A 14,132-nucleotide genomic window follows, 5' to 3' on the forward strand; every position below is an offset into this window, starting at 1 on the left:
GATTATCATAGAAACGAAGATATTGGTCAGTGGTTTAAAGCATATGAGCTAGCATTGTTGGCCCACCAGGTCCCTGAGAAGAATTGGGGAGCGGGGTTGTGGGGTCGCTTTGTGAATGAGGGGAGAGATACCCTGTTAGACCTGCCTGTTGCGGATAGGATGTTGTATGCTCATATGAAGGATGCTTTAATGTTGCGGTATGGCCTAACACCCGAGAAGTACAGACAAGCTTTTAGAGAATGTAAGAAGTTGCCTGGTACGACGTGGGTTGAATATGTGTCTTATTTTTGCAGAGCCATGGATGGTTGGGTAAAGGGCAGCAAAGTGGAAAGTTATGAAGCTCTTTATGATTTGTTTGCTTGGGAGCATTTGTTTAATAACTGTTTTCCAGAGCTGCACCAGCACCTGATTGATAGCAAGATATCTAACCCTAGAAAACTTGCTGAGGAGGCGGACCGCTGGGTCAGTACCAGGGTCCACAAGGGTCCAGTGGGAGACTCAGCCAAAGGTGGGCAGGGTCCCCAGCAGAAGAGTGGGGGGGACAAGGGTAAACAGAAGGAGTCTCAGAAAGGGCCCCAAAGTAATCCCCAAGGGAACCAAGGGAAAGGTTCCCAGCCTCCCCCTGAGAAGAAGCCAGGGGCCCCCGACGGGTAAACCTGTTCATAGGGGCCCCCTAACCTGCTACACTTGTGGGCAGGTGGGACACCGGTATTACGATCCCCAGTGTCCCATGAAGAAATCGAACGCACCGCCGAGTGCACCCCCCCGTCAGCTGGCGAGTGTAGCCCTGGGAGGGGAGGAGATGGTTGTCCAAGGTGGGAGGGGTCCCGCAGAAATGTCCCTGGTCTCGCTAGGAGACATGCAAATGGTCCCTCCACCCCCTCTGCCTAGTAACACTAGCAAATATAGGCAGTGGGTGACCATTAATGGCCATAGAGTGGAAGCTCTCAGAGACACCGGAGCGAGTGTGACAGCTGTCAAGTGTCACTTGGTGTCCAGAGAGCAGGTGGTTCCCCACGCATTCTACCCCGTGATAGCTGCCGACAACTCCCAGAAAGAGAGTGAGGTAGCTCAGGTTTCCTTTGAATGGGGGGGAGTTTCAGGTACTCTTCAGGTTGCTGTGAGGCCCGCCATGCCTGTCGATTGTCTCCTGGGCAATGATTTAGAAGACTCCCCTTAGGCTAAGGTGGAGAGAGAGGCGCACTTGAAAATGTTGGGCGTGCCAGAGTGGGTGTGTGCAACCACTCGATCGATGACAGCGAGTAAGGGTGTTGATGGGGTCCCGGAGCCTGAAAGTACAGCCCAGGACCCAGCTGTGAAGAGAAGAGGCAGGAGGCGCGGGAAACCGGCCCCCGTAGTTCCCGTGGTCCAGGAGGAGGTAGACCCTGAGGGGGATGCCCTGGAGCCCACAGGGGAACAAATTGTCGAACTGGGAGACTTGCCCGAGCTGACCCATTGGCAGCAGGATGGTGGTCCCTCCAGGGAGGAATTCTGTGCGGAACAGAAAGTGTGCCCTTCTCTTGTGGGCATGAGGCAGCAGGCCTCAGCCCAATCCTCAGGTGATCAGTCAGGGTCACATTTTGTGTACTGGGAGAACGACCTCAAGTATAGCGAGCCTAAGGCTGCTGAGCCTGGGTCAGCCCGTGTGCTGGTGGTACCCCAGCGCTTCAGAGCCTTCCTACTGGGTTTGGCTCATGACGTTCCGTTAGCTGGACATCTGGGGCAGGACAAGACCTATGACAGGCTTGTCACCCATTTTTATTGGCCTCAGATGCGAAGGGATGTAGACATCCATTGCAAGACTTGTCGCACTTGCCAGGCAAGTGGGAAAAGCGGAAGGAAGCAGAAGGCTCCCCTCCAACCTTTTCCAGTGGTCAGTACCCCCTTTGACCGGGTGGGTATTGACATTGTTGGGCCCCTGGACCCCAAGACAGCCCTGAGCAACAGGTTCATCCTGGTCTTGATGGACCATGCCACACGGTACCCGGAAGCCATCCCTCTCCGAACAGTGACGGCCCCCGTGGTGGGACGGGCACTGATGGGTGTTTCCTCCCGGATGGGGTTCCCCAGAGAGGTGGTGTCAGACCGGGGCACCAACTTCATTTCGAACTATATGAAGTCTCTGTGGAAGGAGTGTGGGGTAACCTACAAGTTCACCACTCCTTACCACCCTCAGGGAAATGGGCTGGTTGAGAGATTCAACCGGACCCTGAAAGGCATGATCATGGGTCTTGAAGAACCAATGAGGCGGAAATGGGACGTCCTCTTGCCATGCCTGTTGTTTGCTTACCGTGAGGTGCCGCAGAAGTCTCTAGGGTTCAGCCCCTTTGAGCTTTTGTACGGTCACCCGGTAAGAGGGCCTTTGAGTCTGGTCAAGGAAGGCTGGGAGCAAACTCCCAGGAAACCTCCCCAGGATGTATACAGCTACATGCTGGCCTTTCGGAACCAGACTCGGCGCTTCAGAGAACTTGCTCAGGCAAATCTGGAGGCCAGCCAGGAGGAGATGAAGCGTTGGTACGACCGGAATGCCACTCTGGTAGAGCTTCAGCCTGGTCAGGAAGTGTGGGTCATGTCCTCTGTGGAACCTTGTGCGCTCAAGGACAGGTGGAATGGACCGTTTAAGGTTGTGGAGAAGAAGAGCGATGTCACCTACTTGGTGAACTTGAAATCTCCCAGGAACCCCTTGCGGGTCCTGCATGTCAACCGGTTGAAGCCCCACTTAGAGAGGTCCGAAGTGGGCATGCTCCTAGCTACAGATGCTGGAATGGAGGAGGAGAGTGAGCCTCTTCCTGACCTCCTGTGTGCTAAAGAGCAAGACGGGTCAGTGGATGGTGTGGTCCTCTCTGACACACTGACCCTTGAGCAGAAACAGGATTGTCGCCACCTGTTGGGACAATTCCCGGATCTGTTTTCCTTGGTTCCGGGTGTCACTCATTGGTGCGTCCATGACGTTGACACCGGAGACAGCCCTCCTGTGAAGCACAAGGCTTACAGGGTGACTGACAAGGTTCGAGCATACATTAAGGAGGAGGTCTCCAAAATGTTTGCGTTAGGGGTGATTGAGTCCTCTAGCAGTCCTTGGGCCAGCCCAGTGGTCTTGGTCCCGAAGGCTGCAGCGCCTGGTGCTTCACCAGAACTCCGGTTCTGCGTGGACTACTGAGGACTCAATTCGGTCACGAAGACTGACGCGCACCCCATCCCCAGAGCTGATGAGCTCATCGATCGGTTAGGGGCTGCCCGGTACCTTAGTACGTTTGATTTAATGTCTGGGTACTGGCAGATCGCCTTAACCGATGGGGCAAAGGAGAGGTCAGCATTCTCCACACCAGATGGGCTATACCAGTTCCGGGTGATGCCCTTTGGGATGAAGAATGCCCCTGCCACCTTCCAGAGGTTGGTCAACCAGGTCTTGGCTGGACTGGAGGATTTCAGTGCCGCCTACCTGGACGACATCGCAGTGTTCAGCGCCAGCTGGGAGGAACACTTGCGCCACCTCCAGGAAGTGTTGTTGGCCCTGCGCGGAGCAGGCCTCACAATCAAAGCCAGTAAGTGCCAGATTGGGCAGGGTTCTGTGGTGTACTTGGGGCACCAAGTAGGGAGCGGCAAGGTTGCCCCCCTGCAACCCAAGATTGATACCATCCTGGCTTGGGCGCCGCCCAAAACCCAAACGCAGGTGAGAGCCTTCTTAGGACTCACGGGTTACTACAGGAGGTTTGTCAAGGATTACGGTAACATTGTGCACCCCTTGACTTCGCTGACTTCCAGTAAGCAGCCACGAAACGTGATCTGGACTGATGCCTGTCAAACGGCCTTCGACACCCTGAAAACTGCAATGTGCACAGCACCTATACTCCAGGGCCCCGACTTTTCGAAAGAATTCATTGTCCAGACGGACGCTTCAGAGCATAGCGTGGGGGCTGTTCTAGCTCAGGTGAATGAAGAGGGCCGAGACTTGCCTGTAGCCTTCATCAGTAGGAGGTTACTTCCCAGGGAAACGAGGTGGAGTGCGATAGAGAGAGAAGCATTTGCTGTGGTCTGGGCGCTGAAGAAGCTAAGACCCTACCTGTTTGGGACTCACTTCCGGGTTCAGACAGACCACAGGCCCCTCAGATGGTTGATGCAAATGAGGGGTGAGAACCCGAAACTGTTGAGGTGGTCCATTTCCCTACAGGGGATGGACTGTACGGTGGAACACCGCCCTGGTACAGATCACGCCAATGCTGATGGTCTGTCCAGATTTTTCCGCCTTAGTGATGAGGACTCCCTAGGTCAAGGGTAGTTCTCCCCACATTTCAGCTGGAGGGGACACGTGTTAGACCTGACATCATTGACTTGAGTCTCTCCTCCATTTTTTCTGTTTGACTCAACTGTTTTCCGATGTTTTGCTGGTATATGCTTTGGGCGCGGTGTCACTGCTGATCAGTGCCACAGCGCAAGTGCTCCCTATGTTAAATTGATGTATCTATTGTATCCATGTTTGGCTTATTTGGTTTACTGTCAGTCCCTAGTCTAGCGCACCAGGCGTGCCAGGGCTTGTAAATACAAATGCCGCTCGTGGGCTTGCAGCACGTGTTGTGCCACCCACAGGAGCGGCCTCGTAAAAGAATGTCTACGGGTCGGTCATTGCGAGACCCACGTGCAGCCTAGTGCTGTCGGGCAGGCTGCGCAAGTATACCTACTTGCCAGCCCCTCAAACCTTCCCTTGACTTCATGTTAGTCACCCCTATGGTAGGCCCACGGGCAGGGTGCATTGTAAGTATAAGGTAGGACACGCCTGACCAAGTTGGCATGTCCTGATAGTGAACAACAGCCATCTTCGTTCTTCACTATTGCGAGGTAGCCTGCTCTCCATTAGTTAGAATGGGCCGCCGGGATTATTAATGCTATGATCCTAGCTGGCTCGGGGAGCATGGTGCAATGTCGAGTTTGGTATCCCTGAACTCGGGGTTTAATTACCCATCCGTTGGTGTGGATGGTTTTTGGACTCGGGGTTTGAAAATAGCACTTTTAGAAAGTGTCTATTTTCTTGTCTAACCATATCTGGTTTCTGCTGGTCTTGCGTGTGTGTGACAGGAGCTGGGTGGCTCCACAGGTCTGGATGAGTCAGTGTGAGATGAGTGGGACATTTGCGTTGAGAGTAGGGGGAGAGTAGTTGTTGATAGCCTGCCCTGCCTGATACAATGCTGGCTCCACCTCCTGCCAAGTGGCTGATGGCTCTGTGCCTGCCATGGACGATCCTAGCCCCACCTCCTGCCAGGAGGCCGATAGCTCTGCTCCTGCCAGTGTCAATGCTGGCTCCACCTCCTGCTGGGCGTCTGAGGACCCAGCCCTGCTCAGTGAATACTCCAGTACTTCTGCCTGGCTCCACCCACAACAGACCCAGGATGTTGGGAAAGCCCCCGGCATGGACAATGGGATCAAAGCCGAAAAGGGGTATAAGAGAAGGACCCCTGAACTAAGAAATCAGATCACTTCTGACAAGGAACCCTGTAACCAAGGACAAGAGGCCTGCTGATCTAAGGACTTGCCTACCCCTGCTGCCAGTGTGCTGTTTGCTGGGGGGAATCCTGCAGTGCTTCTTTATTTTTGCCAAGGAACCAGGAGAGAGGAACTGTGTGTGTACTCTCACGCTTGATAAGAAAATCTCCAAGGACTGGAAGAGTGCCAGTCTCCTGCTGAAGTCACAGGGCTAAAGGACTTCATCTGCTTAAAGTGCTATTGGCTGGAACTACGCATCCAGCACCTCTGAAAGAGCTAGCAACCTCGACGCCGACGGACGTCGCCGAATCCAGCTCGACATAGTGGGTAGCGGCCCCAGTGTCCCGCTTCCTCGACGACCGGCCGCCGGGCCCGACCGACGCCAGCAGCAACGCCAGTGAGTTGGAGTACGGCTCCAGCTCCAAGGGACCTCGTGTCTGCACCGCTGCTGATCGCATCGCCCTCGTGCCCTCTCGACGCCGTGAGCGCTGCTCACTCTGTGCAACTGCATCATCAACAACGACGCCTGCTGAGGCCTGATCGACACCGAAGACGCGACGCCGGATTGCTCGACGCCGCTGATCATCGTGTGCTTCCTTTTCCAAAGGTACTGTGTTGTTAGGGGTCCGTGTGACTCCGGGCTCGACGTAGCACTCCTCGCGGTCGACGCCGAACCTTTGGATTAACTTTGCCTCGACGTCGTGTAGCCCCCGTGTGGGTTACCCTGTTGCTAAGAACTGTATTGCCAAGAAGAAGATTTGTTTGATACTAAAGACTTGTGTGCTAAAGAAGAACCTACCTTTGAACTATCCTTTTCCCCTTCCCTGAGTATTTATTAAGATTGTGTACATTTTTGTCGTTATCTGGTCTTGTGCTAAGCCTTATATAAAAATACTTATTTTTATAATACTACGGTGTTGTGTCCATTTGTAGTGTATTCACTTTATTACTGTATGTGGTCATAAATGCTTAACACACAGCCTCTGAGATAAGCCTGTTCTGCTCTGCCAAGCTACAAAGGGGGTGAGCAGGGGTTATCGAAGGGTGTGATCCCCTTGCCCTGACTAGAAAAGGTGTGTCCCTATTTGTCAGAAGTGTATACCTCTGCCAACTAGAGACAGCCGGTTCTAACATCTACTAACAGGGCTGAAAAGGTATTCTTACAGTGCACATCTTCTTAAATTTTAAGGCATTCATTTGGAGTAATAGCAATCCACCCTTAAATGTCTATTAACTTTACCATATGCTGTTAAATTAGGCATACAGACCTTTTCGTTGGCTTGTCACCATAACCAACTTAAGCCAAATGTATTGAGTGTAAGCTTTCCACAAGGCAACCATTTGGCATACAGTCATAACAGTACAAATCTATACAAAATTACAGTTTGCAAAGCAAAATACTCTCTCTCCTAAGAGAGCCCATATCTTCTATCCCCAGAGTTTGTTTGAGTAGATCACTAACACCAAAACTCTTGCTACAACCTGTGAGCTTCCATATAACAAAGTGCCTGCCTACAAGTTTTATCACAATGTAATAACAATCCATCCTTCAAAGTCAATTGTCTTTAATTAATGCTTTTCACAATAAGTAGATCAGATCTACTGGGTTTGTTATAACGATTCATAATCAATAGATGGAACCTATGAAATCAGGCATGCTTTTCCAAATGAACTGATGAAACATTTGCCCTTTAAGATTGGTTTTACACTTTACCCAACACTGGCCTATTCAAGTGCACATAAATTGGCAACCATCATGCAAACAGTTATAAAAGTATAAATATGTAGAAAAATAGTGCTTGCAAAACAATATACAAACCCTACCTATCTGTAGGTTTTATTATAGAGTGATAACAATTCGCACCTACAAGCTATGGACTGTAACATATGCTTTTCACAATAAATATGTCAGGCCTTGGGTCGTTATCATGCTATTTCATAATAAACAGATCAGGCCTCTAGCCCTATTCATTGGTTTGCCACCATAACCAACCTGGTCCTGCTGCATTGAGTGTAATCCTTGTCACAAGTCAAAAAGAGTAATAAAAGCAGTCTATTCAGTGAAAACACACACATTTGGTCAGATCCAAATCCTCTACTCAGGGTGACCAACATGTGAGTGGAGCTTAAGCCCCCCTCTCACTAGGCTCTGAAAGTTCTAGTTTGTTGATCACATAAGATCATGTGAAAGATACACTGGCAAGTCAGCTCTAAACATCAATGTAGGTTAATAACTGCTGTTCTACCATCAGTCCCGCTGCCAGGGAAAAACTTCATGAAGTATCTTGTTATTTAAGACACTTTAATTGCATTAAAGTGTCATGATTCTGCCCTGAAAGTCTAAGTTCAAGACGCTAGATAAATAAACAAATTGATCATAGCTGAGTGATGGACAAAGTACTTTTTTTTGTGGAAGCATAGAATTTCTGCCAAAACAAACCATGCACTCCTGGCTCCCAACATGTGGGCAGAGCAGAAGCCTCTCGTCTGGTGATTATCACATAATTGTCTAATGCTATCTTCGCTATCAAGCAAGACTATAAACAACTACTGAAAAATTCCATAATGAAGACCAGAAAAAAATAAGTGAAATATAACTTGGAATAGTTAAATCGCTATCATTAAAAGGTTCAAGCTCCCTTTTCTTCAACCCCTACAACCATAACCAATACTGACTCTCTGTAGATAGGTTTTTTCCATATAGAGATAATTTTGTTGTGCCCGAATAGGATGCAGATCCTCTCTCTATTCTAACACTCTTCAGACTTATAAATGCGAACCTCCTTTCTGAGCAAAAGAAGAATGTATGACGTTACATCGCGGTCTTTACACCGTGATACGTCCACAACACAGCCATTACAACGCAAGTCGTTACAACGACTTGCGCTGGAGGGTGCTGGACTTAGGAATAGTATGATTTACTATTCCAACTCCAGCCTACGTAACAGTAGGGAAGGTGTTGGAATAGTAAATCATACTATTCCTTAGTGTATAGCTCAATACAGCGCAAGTCGTTGTAACGACTTGCATTGTAATGGCCCCGTTGTGAACGTATTTAGACCGCGTTGTAGCGGGTGTCTCCCGCAAAAGAACCATCCTAGGTAAGACTAAGGTTCTGTTCACATTAGTGTCACCACACCAAAACTTTGTTAGGGTATAGTTGTATTTGTTTCAGCCCATTGCTCAAGTTACAAGCAAAAAAACTGGCATAAAATGTTGCTTCTACATCTAGGAGGGAAGAAAAATAAATGTAGTTTTCTGGGTTCTTTGCAACTGCCTATAAAAGATCAGATATAATATTGCTCCACATCAGCTGACAGGAATAGCCCTGTAAGGCTAGGCAAATCAGTATAAAATGGACCGGATGGTTCTAGACTTCCATGCGAAATTGCATTTGGTTCCAGCACACCATGTCCCCCTTGCCCCTAATAAACCCTTAAACTTAGTTTATGGACCACTTAGGAACCATTACCTTTTCTGTTCCATCTTTCAGTTGTAACCCATAGAAGCTGTATCCGTCTGTGTTTTAATATGACCTTTCAACACTTTTCCTGGGATAGTATTGATATTACCTATCCATTGAGGGTTCTAAAATCAAGTAACATAAGCCCAAATTGACTCGAGTCCCCTCTGACACAAACTGTAGGGAGATACATCTATTCTATTTCACCGTAACTTGCGCTTTACCACACAAATTTGTTTCCTGTGTAAAGTCTTCAGTTTCTGAATTTCGTGCAGCCTAGTAATATAAAATGGAGACCTCATTAAGTTTTGCTTCCTGTTCATTATTCTTAAGTAATGCCTTTTATCTCTGGCATATACGTCTTAATCTTCCCTCTTCTCCCTAAAAATCCAATTGATTTGCTTCCTAAGTAAAAGGCTTCAAATCACTTCCCAATCTTTTAATAATCTTGTCCCTTGACTTTCTAGTAAATCCTGAAATGAAGGTAACAATGCAGCCAAGAGGATATTGTTTGGATAATATCTTATGGAAACACTCCAGGTAACTATTTAAACACTTCCTTGCATTGTTGATAGCCCACCTCTCTGAGATCTATATCCTTCTTCATTGGAGTTAGTATATTACCGTACGGAGGGATAGGATTACTCTCGAGTCGAGTCTGCACAATCATTTCACCACCAGGAATACAATGAAGCACAAATGAGTGTGCAGTCTTATTAAAGAGGGTCTGTTACCAGCATTAAAAGTAAATTGGGTGTGGGGGAGAGTATGATGAGGAAAACAATCATTCAGGGGCTTAAATTTAAAGACTACAATAAGTGGATAAATTCATAATCTGGCCTTTCATGGGCCTCACAGTACACTGTCCAAGACAATATTTCTGAAAAATATTCTGCCATTCCATCATCTAAACGTTCAGCCTGTAAGACATTTAGATTAACATCTTCAGTCAATATAAGAACTCCATGATTATGTTTTGATTCAATAGCTTGTAACTGTTCCATTACCTTCCCTACCTGACTTGTTCATTCCTTATTCATCTCTGCCTTGTTTTGAAATATCAGGTCTACTCCTTTCCCATTCTCCTCCAAGTCTTTACGGAGCAACCCATCTAGGCTGGCTGACTAGGTCACCCTGTTTTCTAACTCACCCTTTCAAATCTTCCAAAAGAGTGTGTAACATTTCTGGTAAAGGGCTTATGTTACTACATGTTAAGGAACAATCACAATTACACATTTCTTCACTCCCTCCATTGTGGGTGTAGTTTTTTCAACTTTTTCCACAAGCCGACATAATTTATAATCTGAAGGACGATGGGAGCACACTGTTTCACATCCCAGCACTCATTTTACCCCAATGCATCATGGTAAATGCAGTGCATGATAACACTTACTTCAATAGTAGTCTTTAATTTTTGAAAATTGTTGTTGCAGCCTTTGCTGTGTAATTCTAGACACGTTTCTGGATTAATTCCTTCATCAGTGGAGAGCAACAAGTCGTTTTTGCAGGTGCTAGAAATAATGCCTAAAGTCTTCTCAGGTCTCTGCACCCTCACTGGGTGCAGGTGCATCAACCCAAGCTCACAGCTCAGTAGTTCAAACAGGAGGAGGGTGGGAGCCGAATGCCTTAATTCCCAATGCCTTAAATCCCAGCACTCGATTTGCCCTAGTGCATCATGGTACATGCAGTGCAAAACAACACTTACTTCAGTAGTAGTCTACGTTTTCACCCTTGCTGGCGCAGCCTGTGCTGTGTAACTCTATTAATTTATCATCAACCAAATTAACCTTCCCTGCAAATGTTTTAAATAAACCCCCTTGCAAATCTAATGTCTCCAAATGTCAACTCAGCGTGTTAACTGCAGAATCCAAGGTGCCACTCAAATTCTGAAATATGTGTACAACGCAGATATAACCATCATCCTCCAAGGGCGAGGGCAGACTCAGCATTGGAGCTTTTTACCTCAGAAAATCTGTATTCCCTATGAAATTGAAATGAACAGTACATGTGATTTCTATAATTTCCTTTAGAAACCTAACCCCCTCCTTGTGGTAAAACAGACAAATCCAGCTCAACTTCCGACTTTTTTCCATCTCTATCTTGTGGGCCACACTATTGACTTTTGCTACACCATTTTCCACATTGGATTTTGACTGAACATATGTTGCCATGATACTTGCAGGAGACACTCTTTAAAGGCTTTCAGTCTTCTAAATGTGCTGGGTTGCACTTAGTGTTTCGTTGAGCCTTGTGGATGCAAGGTCTTGGATCTGCAAGTCATTCGACAAATTTTTAAAGTATTGCAAAAAGTGCAAAGTATTGAAACTGAAAACATTTAAAAGCAAAGTAAGCAAGCAGAGATGCCAACCAGCAGACACATGGCAATAAACTTTCCACACAAAGTGCCCAACCCCATTGAATCTCTCCAGTGTCTGCTCCATACTGGAGTGCTTGCTATCAGGTTCCCACTTTTCTTGGAACACCTACTCATCTGTCTTATTATTAATTGCCCACACAATCAGCAGTATAAGGGAGAAGGCTTCCGTAATATGAGGGAAGAGGGCACACTGTACCACATGAAGATCAAGCCCAAAAGGTAAAGTTGATTTGAGTTGATTTGATTTATTTTTACACAGCGCACGAATGCCCGGAGGCGTCTTGGTGCTAAAAGTGTACTGGTGCCTTGAGTAATTTTGCACAGCTATGATTTGTGTTTACCTTTTTAGTGACTGTTGTGAATTCAGGTGGCTACTTTCCTTAAAATACTTCCCTCTCTGCTTTACCTTCACTGACCTATGTAATCAGCAGTCTCCAGAGCTAGGTTTGCGCGTTGTGAGGGAAGCATGAACACTGTCATTAAATAAAGAGCGATCACAAAAGATAAAGTGTACTAGTACTTTCAAAAATACACTCTGCATTCCCTCAAAAAGGATTTCTTTTGCTTTTACTATACTTGGAGCTGAAGTTACATCCTCAGGAAGAACCAAGAGCCAGAGATACTTGACGAAACAGCACTTGGTCATGTTTGAGAACATGGGCTTAGAAAAAACAAAAATAAATACAAAAATAAAAATGAAGTCTGATGTTTCTGTGATCAACTTCCACATTATCAGCCGAAATCTCCTACAGGTTGCAATCCGGTACAACAACTTAATGCACCTTCCTATACCTAGACCTACTATGATTCCAGATCCACTATGTAAATTACGAGTACTTTCAAACAGTAATAAAAGCAGTTTACCACTACCTCAACTCGACTACTTCTACCCTACATATAGACCGAGATCAACACTTAAGCTAATCCCAACAATATTGTTTACACAAAATATATTTAATTGCATCAAATTAAGTAATTGGAATGGTAAACCTCAACTAGCATGACATCTAAATATATTAAATTGAATAAAAGTACATTAAAACAAACTATACTTGGAGCTGAAGTTACATCCTCAGGAAGAACCAAGAGCCAGAGATACTTGACGAAACAGCACTTGGTCATGTTTGAGAACATGGGCTTAGAAAAAACAAAAATAAATACAAAAATAAAAATGAAGTCTGATGTTTCTGTGATCAACTTCCACATTATCAGCCGAAATCTCCTACAGGTTGCAATCCGGTACAACAACTTAATGCACCTTCCTATACCTAGACCTACTATGATTCCAGATCCACTATGTAAATTACGAGTACTTTCAAACAGTAATAAAAGCAGTTTACCACTACCTCAACTCGACTACTTCTACCCTACATATAGACCGAGATCAACACTTAAGCTAATCCCAACAATATTGTTTACACAAAATATATTTAATTGCATCAAATTAAGTAATTGGAATGGTAAACCTCAACTAGCATGACATCTAAATATATTAAATTGAATAAAAGTACATTAAAACAAACTGAATTAAAAAAATTAATCTTAACCTAGCTCTAATGTTACCCGTATCCTTAACTCTAATCCTAAGGAAAATTAATTAAATGATCTTAAATAAAATCTATTACATTCCTTTTAAATGGATACTGTTTGCCGGACCCTGATGTTAATGGTAATCAAACCCTAAGTTATAAATAATAAAATAAAATAAATAAGTAACACCAACTCTAACCCTAAATTAAGATTGAAATGTATACATTTAAAAAGGAAAGCTAACACAGTTATAATGAAAACTCCAACCTTCTAGTAAATTAAAATACAAATTAAATGAGGGCCTTCATCTAACCATCCTTCTCTTCCTAAACCAAACTAGGCCTTGACTAAAGTACTGCTTACCTTATTTGATTTGTAGCACCTGTAGCAGTGGCATTTTTGTGAAGTGCCTCTGATGTGATGGCAATTTGATTCAGTGGATTCAGGGTAGTGACAGTGCATCTAACAGTTTTCACCAAAGTAAGTAAGCAGACACCCAAGGTCATTCTCCCTGATTTTTCTCACACTGTGCCTCAGCCAATGAGATAAGTCTTGGGGTTTTACCCAACTTTTAACTCGTTACATCTATCTGTACACCTTGAGGCATCATAAAAAAAATGATTGCAAACTGTGGGAGAGTCAAGTCATCTGCTAAAGTCACACGGGTGCTCTGCCTTTGGTTCTCAGACAGATTACAGATTTGATGGCCTTTCGTAAAGGTTTGAAAACCTGGCTTTTCATACAATAAAACTCAGGCTAAGGTGGGGGGAGCTTTCATTCCAGCACCAGGACACTGTTTGGTAACAGTGCGCTCTATAAATGTTATAAATAGATAAAACAAATGAATATAGTTTTTTTTATCTGTATGTCTTGTTTTCCCTTAACCGAGTTCCATACTCAATGAGTGCTCTCTACAGTTCATATACTTACACAAATGCCAAAAGCATGAAATAAAAATTAACAGTTTATAGAATTCCTCTTTATTCTTTCACAATGAAAGCAGAGCTGGATTTAATGAAAAATTTTAAGCATCAATACTGCATCTGCTATCCCAATTATTAGCTTTTCCCTTTCTGGAGTCGTAAGGAAACACTATACTAGAAAATGTGTGAAAATCTATACATAATTATTGTTTTTAAACTCTAATAAAATAACATTTCTAACAATGAGCATGTTTTTGTTTGAAGTAAAGACAATCTACTATCCTGTCTTGTACCATGGAAAATGAGGATTCTGGAACATATTCACAAACATATCACTACATTGCCTTTCTATACATTTCAC

At 45.2% G+C, this 14,132-nt stretch overlaps 1 protein-coding gene across 2 annotated transcripts in view; it reads right to left on the reverse strand.

The window, feature by feature from the left end:
• The window catches only part of USP54 (ubiquitin specific peptidase 54), a 1,809,222-nt gene that overhangs the window by 713,278 nt on the left and 1,081,812 nt on the right, over window positions 1-14,132 (reverse strand). The window lies entirely within an intron of this gene.

The sequence above is a fragment of the Lissotriton vulgaris genome, chromosome 5, assembly GCF_964263255.1.
Source record: "Lissotriton vulgaris chromosome 5, aLisVul1.2, whole genome shotgun sequence".
Taxonomy (NCBI): Eukaryota; Metazoa; Chordata; class Amphibia; order Caudata; family Salamandridae; genus Lissotriton; species Lissotriton vulgaris.